The sequence below is a fragment of the Amblyomma mixtum genome, chromosome 1, assembly GCF_055824585.1.
Source record: "Amblyomma mixtum isolate Tamu chromosome 1, ASM5582458v1, whole genome shotgun sequence".
NCBI classification, from domain to species: Eukaryota; Metazoa; Arthropoda; class Arachnida; order Ixodida; family Ixodidae; genus Amblyomma; species Amblyomma mixtum.
Genome location: NC_143012.1, coordinates 187859346 through 187873105, shown reverse-complemented (window position 1 = coordinate 187873105; position 13760 = coordinate 187859346). Strand labels below are relative to the sequence as shown.

Below are 13760 nucleotides of genomic sequence, written 5' to 3'. Positions count from 1 at the left end.
CGCTAGTCGGACATCTCAAATGAGTAGGTGGGAGCCGGCTTTAAAAAAAAATGAGACGTAACCGCCTCTCCTGAGTTGTTTATTTCCTCCATATCTCAAGGAAACTGCGGTGACATCAAGAAACTTCGTATCCCTGAGGCTGGACTGCACCGTCATTCACTTCCAGCCGGTGATCTCGGAGTCCTCTTCGGAATTCACGTGAAGAATTTGCATCGAGTGGCGGAGAAAAAAAAGAATGCTCTACTTTAAAATCCAATTTTCTCACAAAAAAGTGCCTCCTTTTCTGGCGAGCAAAAATCAGCAATCTAAGCAAAAAAAAAAAGCTACAGGTTGGATCTTTATACCAAACAAAAAATTGGAAGCAGCTGTTCACAGTGTCCCTTGAAGCGAGCATTGTAAGATTAAACTAAGCTGTTTTGTGGCGCAAAATCAAAAGGACGGAGTAAAGGTTCGACATAACGTCGCCTACGAATCGCTGACAGTCGCTGACAATTCAGTGAGCAGTTCTACGAGCCGAACAGAACTTGGCAGATAACTACTTGGACGTCATATCTACGTCAAACGAAAGACCGCCTTTGACAGCGCAGCTTAATTTCGGTTCAGATTTCGTGACTTTTTTTAAACCACTTTGTTCTGTATTCTTATGAAGATTTTTGGTGATGAAGAAAAGGTTTATAGTTTATGGTGGTTTAACGCCCCAAAGCAACTCAGGCTATGAGGAAAGACGTAGTGGTGGGCTCCGGAAATTTCGACCACCCGGGGTTCTTTGATGGTAATGAAGAAAAGGAGGTGTGAGGTATATGTATACTGCGAAGATAAGCTCAAGGTGTTCAAGAACCTCTTGAAGTCGTCCTTTGTAATGCAGCATTAAAACGTTGCCACTGCCTGTTCTGACAGCTACCGAAGCAACCATAGGGCTGAAACTATATATATTCCGGCCCAACTGCTTCTGACTGGCTGCAGAAAACCACGTGGTATTTTGCATGAAATAGTGAGCGATTCTTAATATTCTGATGGCAGCCTTTCAGGTAAGGAACCACTTCGGACGTTTCCCACATTACGGAGTTAAAATTTTTTAACGAAGAAACTCGACTGTTTTGCTTTGCATTACAAGCGACTGCAAGCAGGGGCGTCAAGCAGGGGCGTCAGGGGCGTCGGCGGCAGCTTTCTGTGGCTATGCGGTGGAAGGTATACGAACGCGCGCCGCCAGCTTATAGACAAGCGTCAGGCCGTGACGTCACGGAGATGCGGCGGCGCTGGAGTCAGCAGTGACTTTCGTTGTGTAGGCAAAAGCCGGTACCGTGTGCCTTGGGTATACCATGCTTGAGCGTTTTTGAACGTATTTTGCAATATTCCGCCGAGCTGTGGTGCGGGTGGTTGAACCGCAATGCTGAAGAAATGCAGCGGCACAAGTTTCCACAAGTTTATCGCATTTAGATATGGGCCAAAGCGATGCGCAGCGGCCGTGGAGCGGGAAATGTTCGGCGACGCATCGGCTGCGCGGCTAGTATTTCATTTCTGCATCGAAATATAATAGTTTGCGTCTCTTAATCAGCATGTTTGCTCTTCAGTCGCGCGGCGAACAGTGAAAGAATCAACGTCTGCAGCTTGTTCGCGTTCTGTCAGGCTCTCATTATAAGTCTGGACTCGACATTCCATGTGGGTGTGACCGTAAATTGTACGCAGCTGGGACCGTTTTCAGGCGACAATCACCCGCACTGCGCCCCGGGCATCTCTTCGCACTAAAAAAAAAAGAAAAAAAAACAGCTGCCACAGTCGCCTTCAGCATATTCATCGGGCCACTAAGCGCGACGTTTGAAGCAGCACTGTAGTCGGGTAGTAGGAATATACGACGCGTAGTTTTTTCTTTATTCTCGCTTCCACGAGCTTCAACTTGTACGTTTTTTCACCACCTATCCTAGAAAACAATTAAACGTCGCTGAGGTATCGGCAAAATCATGCAGTGTTATCTCCCATTTTACCTGAATTTTACAATTACTGGTCAATCAGAACCCGGCGAAAACAGCAAATACCAGACCAAAAACCAGTTATCAAGCAGAATAAGGCCTGCAATCAGAATAACTTAAAATATTTAGCTCTGCAGAGCAAACGTAACTTCGTTGCAGCTCGAGGTAAACTTCTATCCATTTGCCTGTGCACCTCTCTTAAAGCCAAACGAATAAAAAAGCATTTTTTCAGACATTACCAGTGAAGATCGCATTTGCATGACTCATTTAAAGTAACTGCATGGCTTCAGTGTCCAGTAGTTTTCGGCGTTCTCCGCACTGAAGTGGCTGTACGAGAGCAGGCACATCACAAGGTTCGTCATAAAAAAACTTGCCTCGCGTCGTGCATCCCGTCGTCCTTCTTGCACTTAAGGATCGGGTATGCTGTATCGCCCCAGATGTTGAGACTGCAGACCTGTATACCTCGTGCTTTCTCGGTTTCATTTAATAAATCAACCTAGTCGACCGCCGTAGCCGCGCCGTTGCTGCCAAACATAGGAGCGCAGAAGGAAGCCTATGCAGCGCTTGAAAACGTGCTGAACTGCTCTCCGGTCACCAACAGAAATGTTTCTAACCACAAGCGACGCGCACGCTTTGAAATATGCGCGCACGCGAGTTGGTTTCGAAGGCAGCATCGCTTGGCGCGGTGTAGGCATGCTACGTTTTTGCCTACACCCCGCGTCGCTGCCGACCGCAGCGCCACCTTTGTTTACAAACATGACGCTTGTCTATAGGCCCGTGTCACTGGCTCGAGAGCGTGTGGCAGCATCGCACTTGCGGCAGTAGGCACCTTGCGCCCGTAGCTTCTACTGCACAGCCACATAAACTAGTTCCCGAGATTTGGCGATCTTTCAGACGCATTCTATCTTAATGTAGACCAAACTACGCCCAGCTGAACAATTTGTAAGACGCAAGTCCAGCGGGGCAAAACAGCGGTGTGGAATTTCAGCACGCTGAACATCGATCATGACTGCAGTCATCTGCAAGTCATCATCGGCATAATCGTCATCGTCATCATCAACATCAGCCTGACTACGCCCACTGCAGGGCGAAGACCTCTCCCATGTCTCTCCAATTAACCCTGTCCTTCGCCAGTTCCGGCCACCGTATCCCCGCAAGCTTCTTAATCTCATCCGCCCACCTAACTTTCTGCCGCCCCCTGCAACGCTTGCCTTCTCTTGAATCCACTCCGTTACCCTTAAGGACCAGCGGTTATCTTGCCTTCGCATTACATTCCCTGCCCAAGCCCATTTCTTCCTCTTGATTTCAACTATAGTCGAATACAACTTAAGCCTGCAGTGAAGATCCGCCCACATTCAGCCTCCGCGCACAGAATTTCTCCACGACGAAAAAGTAGTCCGCTGTGTGAACGTTTCTTGTTACGTAAACAAGAAGCTTTTCCCAAGAAAAAAATTATGAGCTGTAGAATTTTGATACGTAGATTGTTTGATATAGTCAAACATTAAAAAGCTGATTTCTTTTATAGTTGCGATTGGCCAGCGGAGTGACACAGGACGCCGCGGACCGCGGCCAGTGTTAGCAACTGCTGTTTTTTCTAAGTTGTATCCTACTATAGGATGTCATTTTGTTCTCTCATCCACTCCGCCCGCTTCTGAACTCTTAACGTTACACGTATCATTTTCTTTCAATAGCTCGCTGCGTTGTCCTTAACTTAGGCTGAACCCTCTTCATTGGCCTCCACGTTTCTGCTCCATAGGTGAGTACAGGTAAGATACAGCTGTTGTATTCTTTTCTCTTGAGGGGTATTGGTAAACTGCCATTCATGATCTGAGAGAACCTGCCATATGCGCTCCACCCCATTCTTATTCTTCTAGTTATTTCCCTCTCATGATCCGGATCAGCTGTCACTACCTGCCCTAAATAGGCATATTCTCTTACTACTTCCAGCACCTCGCTACCAATTACGAACTGCTGTTCCCTTGCGAGACTGTTGAACATTCTGCATGTTAATCCTTAGCCCCACCGTTCTGCTCTGCCTTTGTAACTCATTGATCATGCTTGCCAGTCCATGCCCTGAGTGACTTGGCAAGGCAATGTCGTCAGCGAATCAAAGATTACTTAGGTATTCTCCATTAACTCTATCCCGAGCTGTTTCCAGTTCAGGCCTCAGAATACCTCCTGTAAACAGGCAGTGAATAGCACAAGCGAGATCGTGTCTCCCTGCCTGACATCATTGCCTACTGGAATTTTATTGCTGACTTTATAAAGGACTATGGTAGCTGTGCAGTCGTGATAGATATGTACCAATATTAGCACACAACACTCTTTTGCACCCTGATTCCGCAATGCCTGCATGACAGCTGAGGTTTCCACTGAGTCAAATGCTTTCACGTCATCAGTGAATGCTATATATAGGGGTCGGTTATATCCTGCGCATTTCTCTATCACCTGGTTGATAGTGCGAATATGGTCTATTGTCGAGTACCCTACATCATCGTCGTCGTCATTATAATCATCAGCCTAACCGCGTCCCCTGCAGGACAAAGCCGTTATCCATATCCCTCAAGTTAAACGACATCCTGTGCTAGCTGCGACCACCTATTATATTTCCGCAAGAGTACCGCTTCGAGGGTACTCACGAAAAAAAAAAAAACAATTCCACCAAGGAACATTGGTGTTCAAGATTTCTTGCTGCTGATGATTCTACTCACGGAACTAAGAACGAACACGGCTGTGTGCCCCTCGAGCAGCATTAGATTTTAATCGAGAGGTACAGTACAGACCACAATCGCTCTCAGGATTCATGCACAAGTATATTGCGTTGACCTTCGCTTAGACCTCGTTCCAAGAACGGCAATGCACCTGTCCATAGCTGCCATCAGATGTCGCACTAGTGTCCACAGAGTAACCAGAACATGCTTTTCATGGATCATTGTAAGCTTGGCTTTGCCACTAAACAGGGTGTCTATCTATATTCTCGTTTGGGTAATGCATCTGGCGGACAGCCAGGCTCTGTCTCTGTATGCAACCTGCGATTAAATAAAGCCCAAAGTTGGGCAAGTTGGATAACGTAGCGCTTGTTTGCATCGTTTCCTTTCCGTCCCTCGTGTTCCTTGTGCGCTATTGCTACATTATGCAAACTACAACTTGCGTTCGATGTACTGCAATGTGTCTCAGGGGTCACCTGCCGCAAAACATATTACTTCAGTTGCGTCATACGGTACGAGCGGGTTCACCCACAGGCGAGCTGGGCTATGTAACGAACAGAAACTTTCAAACAACGTTGCAGGTGCTTGGGGTCGGCGATGACCTATGTGCGCCTTTATCGATAAGGTCGCGTTCGAACGATCTGTGGTGAACATTGCTAGCGTTGAAGTCTGTTCCCGAAGCCCGGTGGATGTATAGCTAGAATCCCGGGAATTGTACCCGGCGCGAGCTGTTGCGATGGTGACCTTATAAAACGTCGAGGCGTACCGCGCATCGATGGGGGAGGGGTGGGGGGGGGGGGGGGGGTGGGGGGGAGCGCTGGCCGGCGGGACGGTCGCACGTAAATGAAAAAAAAATGGGGGAATTTTTTCTTTCCTTTATCTACCGTGGTTCTCCGTGAACTTTGTTATCTTTCCTAGCACTTTGTGATGCCCGCGACGTGGGCACATTGAAAGCTGTTGATGGGCAAGACGCAGAGAATTAAAATAAAAATTACGAGGAACTTTAGCGGCTAAAGTGGTGAAAGGCGACAACCTGAGTGCTGCATTTTGCTACGCGACTGTTCGCTTCACATTCTGTTCGTGCATTAATTAACTGCTAATTAATCACTCTTAAGTTTCGCCTTTAGGAGTGGAACGCGACAGCGTGTTGTCGCGCTGCCAGGGAGTCCACGGAACGGCACCACCCGTTCGGCGCGATGCGTTGCCCTTTGAAGGCAACGATTTTTGAGGAAAGGAAATGGCGCTGTAATTCTCTGTCATCTCAATGGACACCTGAACCGCACCGTAAAGGAAGGAAGGAAGGAAGGAAGGAAGGAAGGAAGGAAAGAAGGAAGGAAGGAAGGAAGGAAGGAAGGAAGGAAGGAAGGAAGGAAGGAAGGAAGGAAGGAAGGAAGGAAGGAAGGAAGGAAGGAAGGAAGTGGGAGTGAGAGAAAGAGGGGCCATAATGAAGAAAATGAAAATTGTATTTGAGGAACGGAAATTACGCAGTAACTGTCTCACATATCTCGGTGGACACCAGTCGAAAATTCTATTTGAGGAAAGGAAATTGCGCAGTAACTGTCTCTCATATTTCGGTGGACACCCGTCAAAATTCGCGCGCAGTGACGTCAAGACTATTTCGCCCAATCTGAAACGCGGACAAATTTGCTAACACGTCTGTGGTCACGACAGTATGAGCCATTAAAGGCTTTCGCCTTAAAAACTGGTGGGTGCTTAGCTTTCGTTAAGCCTGGTAGGTTGCAAAAGCAAAAGCGCCTACAACAGGAGGAACGCAGTGCGCCGCGTCTAAAGGTCACGCGTGGCTACCGGCCGCCGCTGCGCGACGACTCGACTTGGTAGCCCATCTCTCACCCTGGTATGACGTCAGAGGTCATTTTAAAAGTCAAACGTGGCTACCGGCCGCCGCTACGCGAAAGGCCGTTCATGAGCGTAGTATTGCTTTCGCAATAAAAAGCGCAAAAAGACTGTAAACCAGCACGGGAAACCATGCGCACAATGGGCGCACTCAGCGAGTTCGAGACGCGTGAGCAACTGCGCGCTGCTTATGTGAACCACTGCGGAGCGCAATTTGGCACTTGTAGCAAACATCGTTCATAACTAAGGTTGATTCTAAAGACGGTGCAAAAGGGAGAGGGAAAAAGAAGACACAAGAAAACATTAAAACAGGCGCCTGTCCAGCTGTTTTCTTGAGCCTTCCTTGTCCCTGTCCCTTTTGCGCTGCCTTCAGAAACCTATCATCAACCTGAGCTATGAATCAACTAACCGAAAGCAAGTATACTTATTGAGCGTTCACTGCTTCCGCTTTCGGAGGCGCCGAGCTGCTGTGGGTTATGCCTTGCAAACTTAGGACTCTGAAGTTCAAAGTAGCCTAGAAGGGCAAAAAAAAAAAATAAAGTAACAGGGTAAGTAGAACGTTAAGTTGGGCGAGTTGGTATAGGTTCATGGTTGAAAAACAGCGCACAAAAGACTATACACAAGAGTAAAGGCGACGACAGGACAAGCGCTGAACTCACAACTAAGGCTTTATTGCAAAAACCTGGGTATATAAGGAAGGCATAATCATGAAAACAAAATTGAACAAACAAAACTATGACAATGATAAAACTAGTGTGCGCCCGAAGCCCACAATCTGTCAAGAAACGTGATCTCGTTATCACTTAAAGCAACCGAAGGTTTGCTAACGCAGCCCCGTTGCTCCGTTGCGATGAAGTATGCTTCTGCTACTTCCCGCGTGGTTTGATCTCTGTGAGAATACAACACCTTTGCTTGGCTTAACAAAGCAGTGCACTTTTTCTTCTTGCTTTTCATCACTGCGCACCCCTTACAGTGGGTAACAAGATAAGATTGGTCATTGCCTTTATCTAAATTGTTGTTGTGTTCTTGCAAACGCTTATTCAAGCAACGGCCGGTCTGTCCGATGTAGCGGGCTCCGCAGGAAAGGGGAAAGCTATAGACGACACACGTGCGGCAGTTGACAAACGGATCCGTGTGCGCGACACCGCAACCTTTTTTCTTTTTCGACACTTTCTTCCTTTCTATCGCAGCACACACTTGTTTAAGCTTGACAGGAGCAGACAGCAATACATCGACGTTGAACCTTCTTCCTACATTTTTCAGTCCGTGGGAGACCTGGTGCAAATATGGCACAACTGAGGTGCTTTTCTTTTCTTTTTCCGGACTGTTGAGTGGTGCATTCAGGGCCATCTGTCGCTTGAAGCACTTAAGTAATCTTGAGCAAGCCTCGTTCACCATTGCATCTTGGTAGCCGGCATTCCTTATCCTCATGAGTTGTGATTGGAAACTGTCAGCAACACCGTGGTGGCAAGATTTTATCAATGCATACCTCAGGCAAGAACTTACAATACTGTTCTTCACCAATTTTGAGTGCCCCGATTGAGAACTCAGCAACGGCTTTACAGACCTTGGGTTCTATTTCCAGCAGACATGCTCACGGGCGAACCGCAGTTGCAAATCTAAATACTGTAGTTCATCGCTTACGGGCAACTCGAAAGTGAAGAGCACTTTTGTGACCCTTTAAAGATCGCCAACTCAGATGCTTTAGTAACTTTCCTAAAAGACCACAACCCCCGCAACTGTGTTGCCTTCAGCATCGACGTCACCGACCTTTACTACAGCCTTCCTCACGACACCCTGCTTAAGCGGGTGAAGATGTTCATCACAGAAGAGAATGACGAAATGGGTTTCTGCAACAACACAGGACTGAACGTCGAAAGTTTCCTTGAGCTTTTGCGGTTTTACCTACGTTCCACCTTCGTAGGCTGGGAGGGCAAGTTCTACTCGCAGAAAGCTGGAGTATGCATTGGGTCCAGCGTTGCTCCTGTGTTGAGTGAAATTTTCCTGATGTATGTGGACAGGGACCTTGAAAAGAACTTGACAGGACTGCATCACACCACCGTTAGGTATGTGGACGATTATCTGGTTTTCACTGAACGCGATCGCTTCGATGCGAGTGTGGTTGACATCGTCAAAGTGTTTAAAGAGTGCGGGTCTGGATTGCTCTTCACTTTCGAGTTGCCCGTAAGCGATGAACTACAGTATTTAGATTTGCAACTGCGGTTCGCCCGTGAGCATGTCTGCTGGAAATACAACCCAAGGTCTGTAAAGCCATTGCTGAGTTCTCAATCGGGGCACTCAAAATTGGTGAAGAACAGTATTGTAAGTTCTTGCCTGAGGTATGCATTGATAAAATCTTGCCACCACGGTGTTGCTGACAGTTTCCAATCACAACTCATGAGGATAAGGAATGCCGGCTACCAAGATGCAATGGTGAACGAGGCTTGCTCAAGATTACTTAAGTGCTTCAAGCGACAGATGGCCCTGAATGCACCACTCAACAGTCCGGAAAAAGAAAAGAAAAGCACCTCAGTTGTGCCATATTTGCACCAGGTCTCCCACGGACTGAAAAATGTAGGAAGAAGGTTCAACGTCGATGTATTGCTGTCTGCTCCTGTCAAGCTTAAACAAGTGTGTGCTGCGATAGAAAGGAAGAAAGTGTCGAAAAAGAAAAAAGGTTGCGGTGTCGCGCACACGGATCCGTTTGTCAACTGCCGCACGTGTGTCGTCTATAGCTTTCCCCTTTCCTGCGGAGCCCGCTACATCGGACAGACCGGCCGTTGCTTGAATAAGCGTTTGCAAGAACACAACAACAATTTAGATAAAGGCAATGACCAATCTTATCTTGTTACCCACTGTAAGGGGTGCGCAGTGATGAAAAGCAAGAAGAAAAAGTGCACTGCTTTGTTAAGCCAAGCAAAGGTGTTGTATTCTCACAGAGATCAAACCACGCGGGAAGTAGCAGAAGCATACTTCATCGCAACGGAGCAACGGGGCTGCGTTAGCAAACCTTCGGTTGCTTTAAGTGATAACGAGATCACGTTTCTTGACAGATTGTGGGCTTCGGGCGCACACTAGTTTTATCATTGTCATAGTTTTGTTTGTTCAATTTTGTTTTCATGATTATGCCTTCCTTATATACCCAGGTTTTTGCAATAAAGCCTTAGTTGTGAGTTCAGCGCTTGTCCTGTCGTCGCCTTTACTCTTGTGTATAGTCTTTTGTGCGCTGTTTTTCAACCATTAACAGGGTAACTATTCTGAAGCTGTACTATATATCCGATCAAAGGCGAATGCCCGGTCCATATACATACTGCAGTTCTCCGGGATACGAATCAATGAACAGTGCATGGTTATTCAGTACACTGCAGTCGGTAAATCAGGAGTGGTGAAAAAGAGCAGGAAAATTGTTCTCACGCTCCTAAGCAGCCAATCCGAGGCGAGTGCAGGTGGTAGTGGCACGACCGGTAAACAAACAGCGTACCTCGCTTTGCAACAAGCGGCCGTGGTAGTGGTGAAAACTTGAACTGGCCCAAAAAGAGGGGTCGGGTGAGGAGGGGTGGGGGACATGTGAGAGCAATTTAGATGGGCCCTCGCGGTCGCATGGGGTCGCACTAGAGAGCTGTGTGTCCTTGCACCGCGGCGACCTCAGTCGCCCAGCGCGGAGTTGAGCCCGCGGCTGTGAGCCGGGCAGCGTGGCCTCCCGCCACTCCCAAAGTTCGAGTCCGGCGTATGGGGCGCAGGTGTATTTGAGCAGGTTTGATTAAAGCCCCTGGATAAGCGGCTCTAGGGACTTTAGGTTTGATAGGTGTGAGTAAAGTCCACTTTGGCGAGTTCCGGGGAGAATTTCAGCCCCGTGATTCCACCGATTGGCGGTAGAATGGACATAGGGAGATTTAACACACCGGATACGCGTATTACCGTAGATCTATACCGGATTTCCGCCCACCTCCTGCGCATGCTCAGCGACAGAGAAAGGACCACTACGCGTGCGCAGCTGGCGTACGTTAATACGGCACACAACTACGCTAATACGCGTCTCCGTTACGCTGAATCTCTCAACTGCTTTATACCATTCCGATGTTTCGCTACAACGACAGTGATTCCACTCGGTTGAAAGTGATCACAGTGTATGCGGCTGCAAAGCACGACGTCGTAGTATCTAATCCCAGCCGCGGTGACCTCATTTCGATGGAGACGGAACGCTAAAGCTATACCGATGTGCTGTGCGGTGTCAGCGCGCGTTAAAGAAGCACAGGCCGTCGAAATTTATCCGCAGCCCTTCGCCTCTTCCCGTCCTCCTTATGTCGCTCTCCCTTCTTTCCTCACGGCGCGATTGAGGTGTGCAGTTACTATGCCCTTTCCTTACATCATTACCCATTGTCTGGCTGTAACCGCAAAGAAGAGAGAGAGACTGAGCCAGGCGCCTCAGCGCAACTCACACGTTGTGCGTGCTCAAGAAGCAACGTGCCTGTAGTCGCCAAGCGGATTTATATCGCATTGTCTATATTGCATTCGTCGCTTACATTCCGCGCATGCAACAAATTCGGCAGAGGCTCTTAAGACTGCTTACGCGTGGGAATCCAAAACCATTAAAATGCTTAGTCACGCTATGCTGCAGAATGATTATATGTATTGAATATGACTACGAGGCACGACGATGCATACTTTTACAAACTTCATACACCTTACATTACGTTAGTTGTAAAGTGTTGAGTCATGCGTCATGACTAAGCCACGTGAAAAATACTGAGTCCTGCTACGTTTCTGAATGATTATCAGTCAGGAATCATGACTATGACTGCGCACCCAGAGCAGGCATCATCATCAGCCTACGCCCACTGCAGGGCAAAGGCCTCTCCGATGTCTCTCCAATTAACCCTGTCCTTCGCCAGTTGCGGCCACCCTATCCCCGCAAACTTCCTAATCTCATCCGCCTACCCAACTTTCTGCCGCCCCTGCGTCACTGCGTTACTTGCGAAGTGCTGAGTCATGCTACGTTGCAGAATGATTACCAGTCATGGCTACAACTACGCGTCATGACTGCGTATACCCTGTACAAACTCTATACGGCATATATTACGCTACTTGTAAGTGCTGATTCGTATGTGTAGAATGAGTACGAGTCATGACTATGACTGCGAGTCAGGACTTTCATACGTCATAGTACGTTACGTTTCATCACTCATTACTATACATCTTCGCTTACGCGGTGGCTCAGTGGCTATGGCGCTCGACAGCTGACCCGAAGGACGCGTGTTCGATCCCGTCCGCGGCGGTCGAATTTCGATGGAGGCGAGATTCTAGAGTGTCGTGTACTGTGCGATGTCAGTGCAGGTTAAAGAACCCCCGGTGGTCGAAATTTCCGGATCTCTTCACTACGGCGTCTCTCATAGCCTGAGTCGCTTTGGGACGTTAAACCCCAATAAACTATAAACATATTCACTTGCATCATACACCAGCGTTCTGACATGATACGAATTTCGTGCCATGGTCGGCGGCAGACGGTGGACGACAGCTTTTGTGCTACTGGGACATAATGCCTTCGCGTTAAAAAAAAAATTTAAACCCTAGCCAAGTTGAAAATGACTACAAATCGCCTTACCTTGCCGATGCCTCAGGCGCTGGTTTCTTCGCAACCTTTCAGGCGACGGTGGACTCTTCCGCAGGCGCTGTCTGCAAGCGACGACGCTGGGCACTGCTTTTCATCCTGAAGCACGGATGGAGCCAGGGACGCTGAGTTTCATTCCAGTGCTCGCACAGCACAGCTGATTCTCCTCGCATTCGCACGGATGCTCAAAACTGAGCATTCATGCGACTGCGTTCCAGACGCACGCACTCAGCTTCACTCGTCTCACCGGCTGACGAACGCCCGACGCAAGCGAAGTACTTGGGACAAGCGTAACGAACGCACGTGTCTGCGTTAACCACGCAAGACGAGGGCGCTACTACTAAATCGGCAGCAACGCTGGAGCCTCGCCTCGACGTCACACTCCCTTTCGAAAAGCACCGCTGCAGGTCACAATAAAGTCAAATAGATCCCGTGTCAGGTCACGCAGATTTGTGCCGACACTCCGCACTCTGATACCGCTGTGCGTCGGCCACACAGAAGCACATCAACCGGCGCTGTCTAGATGCTGATTCCGTGGACAGAGGCTCGGCGTCTTCGCAGCGTCTGCGCTTAGTAAAGGTCTTCCAAGACGTGGTTGGTCGGGGAAACGCGCGCACCTCGCTTCTGCCGCCTCACAGCCAAACCGTAGACTGGCGCACCCTAGCCACAGGCAACCGCTTTCCACTCACCTCTGCTGTGCGTTGCGCCGTTGTGTTTGCTTTCGCTTGCGGTGGGGAAGGAAGGGGACGCGAGGAGGTGGAGCGGCGACAGCAAAGGCGTCGCGGGGGAAGAGGGGGCGGTCAAAGAGGCGCTGCCATTTAGCGGCGGCCGCGAGAGAAGGCGCTGTTCGTGGTCGTAAAAAGGAGGGTCGGGAAACAAGAGGCAGAAGAGGGGCGACAAGACGCCGCCGCGGTCGGGAAGGAGACCTGGCAAATGGGCTCGTTACTGGCTGCGTGCTGCCATTGTAGCGCAGAATGGCTTGTGGGATGAGCGGTAGCCTCCGGTCCTGCGCGGCTGACCCTCTTTTCGTCTTTCGATGTCTCTGTCGGCGCTTCGACGGTTTGTTCGTGCCCTTCGAGATCCCCGAGTTTAACAAAAGTGGCTGTCTAGCCACCATCATGGCTTCTTTCCCACGGACTCTGGCTGGATGCCGTTTACAGCGCTAGCCTTCAGCTGCGCGTCTTGATTTCGCGTTGACCGTGGAGTCAGCGGCGTCGCTCAGTAAAGCTGTGCATCGGCATTGTAGGACCATGGACCATGCCAAGGAAAGGCGCTCCGCTGAAGTTCGAGCTTGCGAAACCCGAAAGCGAGAGGCGCAAGCCCGGAAACGCGCAGCCAAAACAAAAAATGCCCAGGCTTAGCTTGGTTAAGCCAAGAATGCGTTGCATAATGCGCGGTCTTTTTTTTTTTTTTGAGGGCGAGGTATTGTTTGGCGGCACTTGATTTTTTCGGCAATAGTTGGTTATACTTGGATTTATTCGGTGAACTTTAGCAGCTAAAGTGGTGAAAGGCGAGGAGGAGGATAAACTTTATTTTCGTCGACAGATGTATCTGACGGTGGGGGGTTATAGCCCCATCAAGTGGCCATGAGCCCGTGGCGTTCGGCGACTTCTAGGGCTCTTG

At 49.0% G+C, this 13760-nt stretch overlaps 1 protein-coding gene across 1 annotated transcript in view; it reads right to left on the bottom strand.

Moving 5' to 3' along the window:
* The window catches only part of LOC149370268 (uncharacterized), a 53700-nt gene extending 40299 nt beyond the window's left edge, over window positions 1-13401 (bottom strand). The window contains exon 1 of the mRNA XM_089561027.1: window positions 12132-13401. The gene's annotated coding sequence lies outside the window, so the exon portion shown is untranslated. The remainder of the gene's footprint in view (window positions 1-12131) is intronic.
* Window positions 13402-13760: the final 359 nt, after the last annotated feature.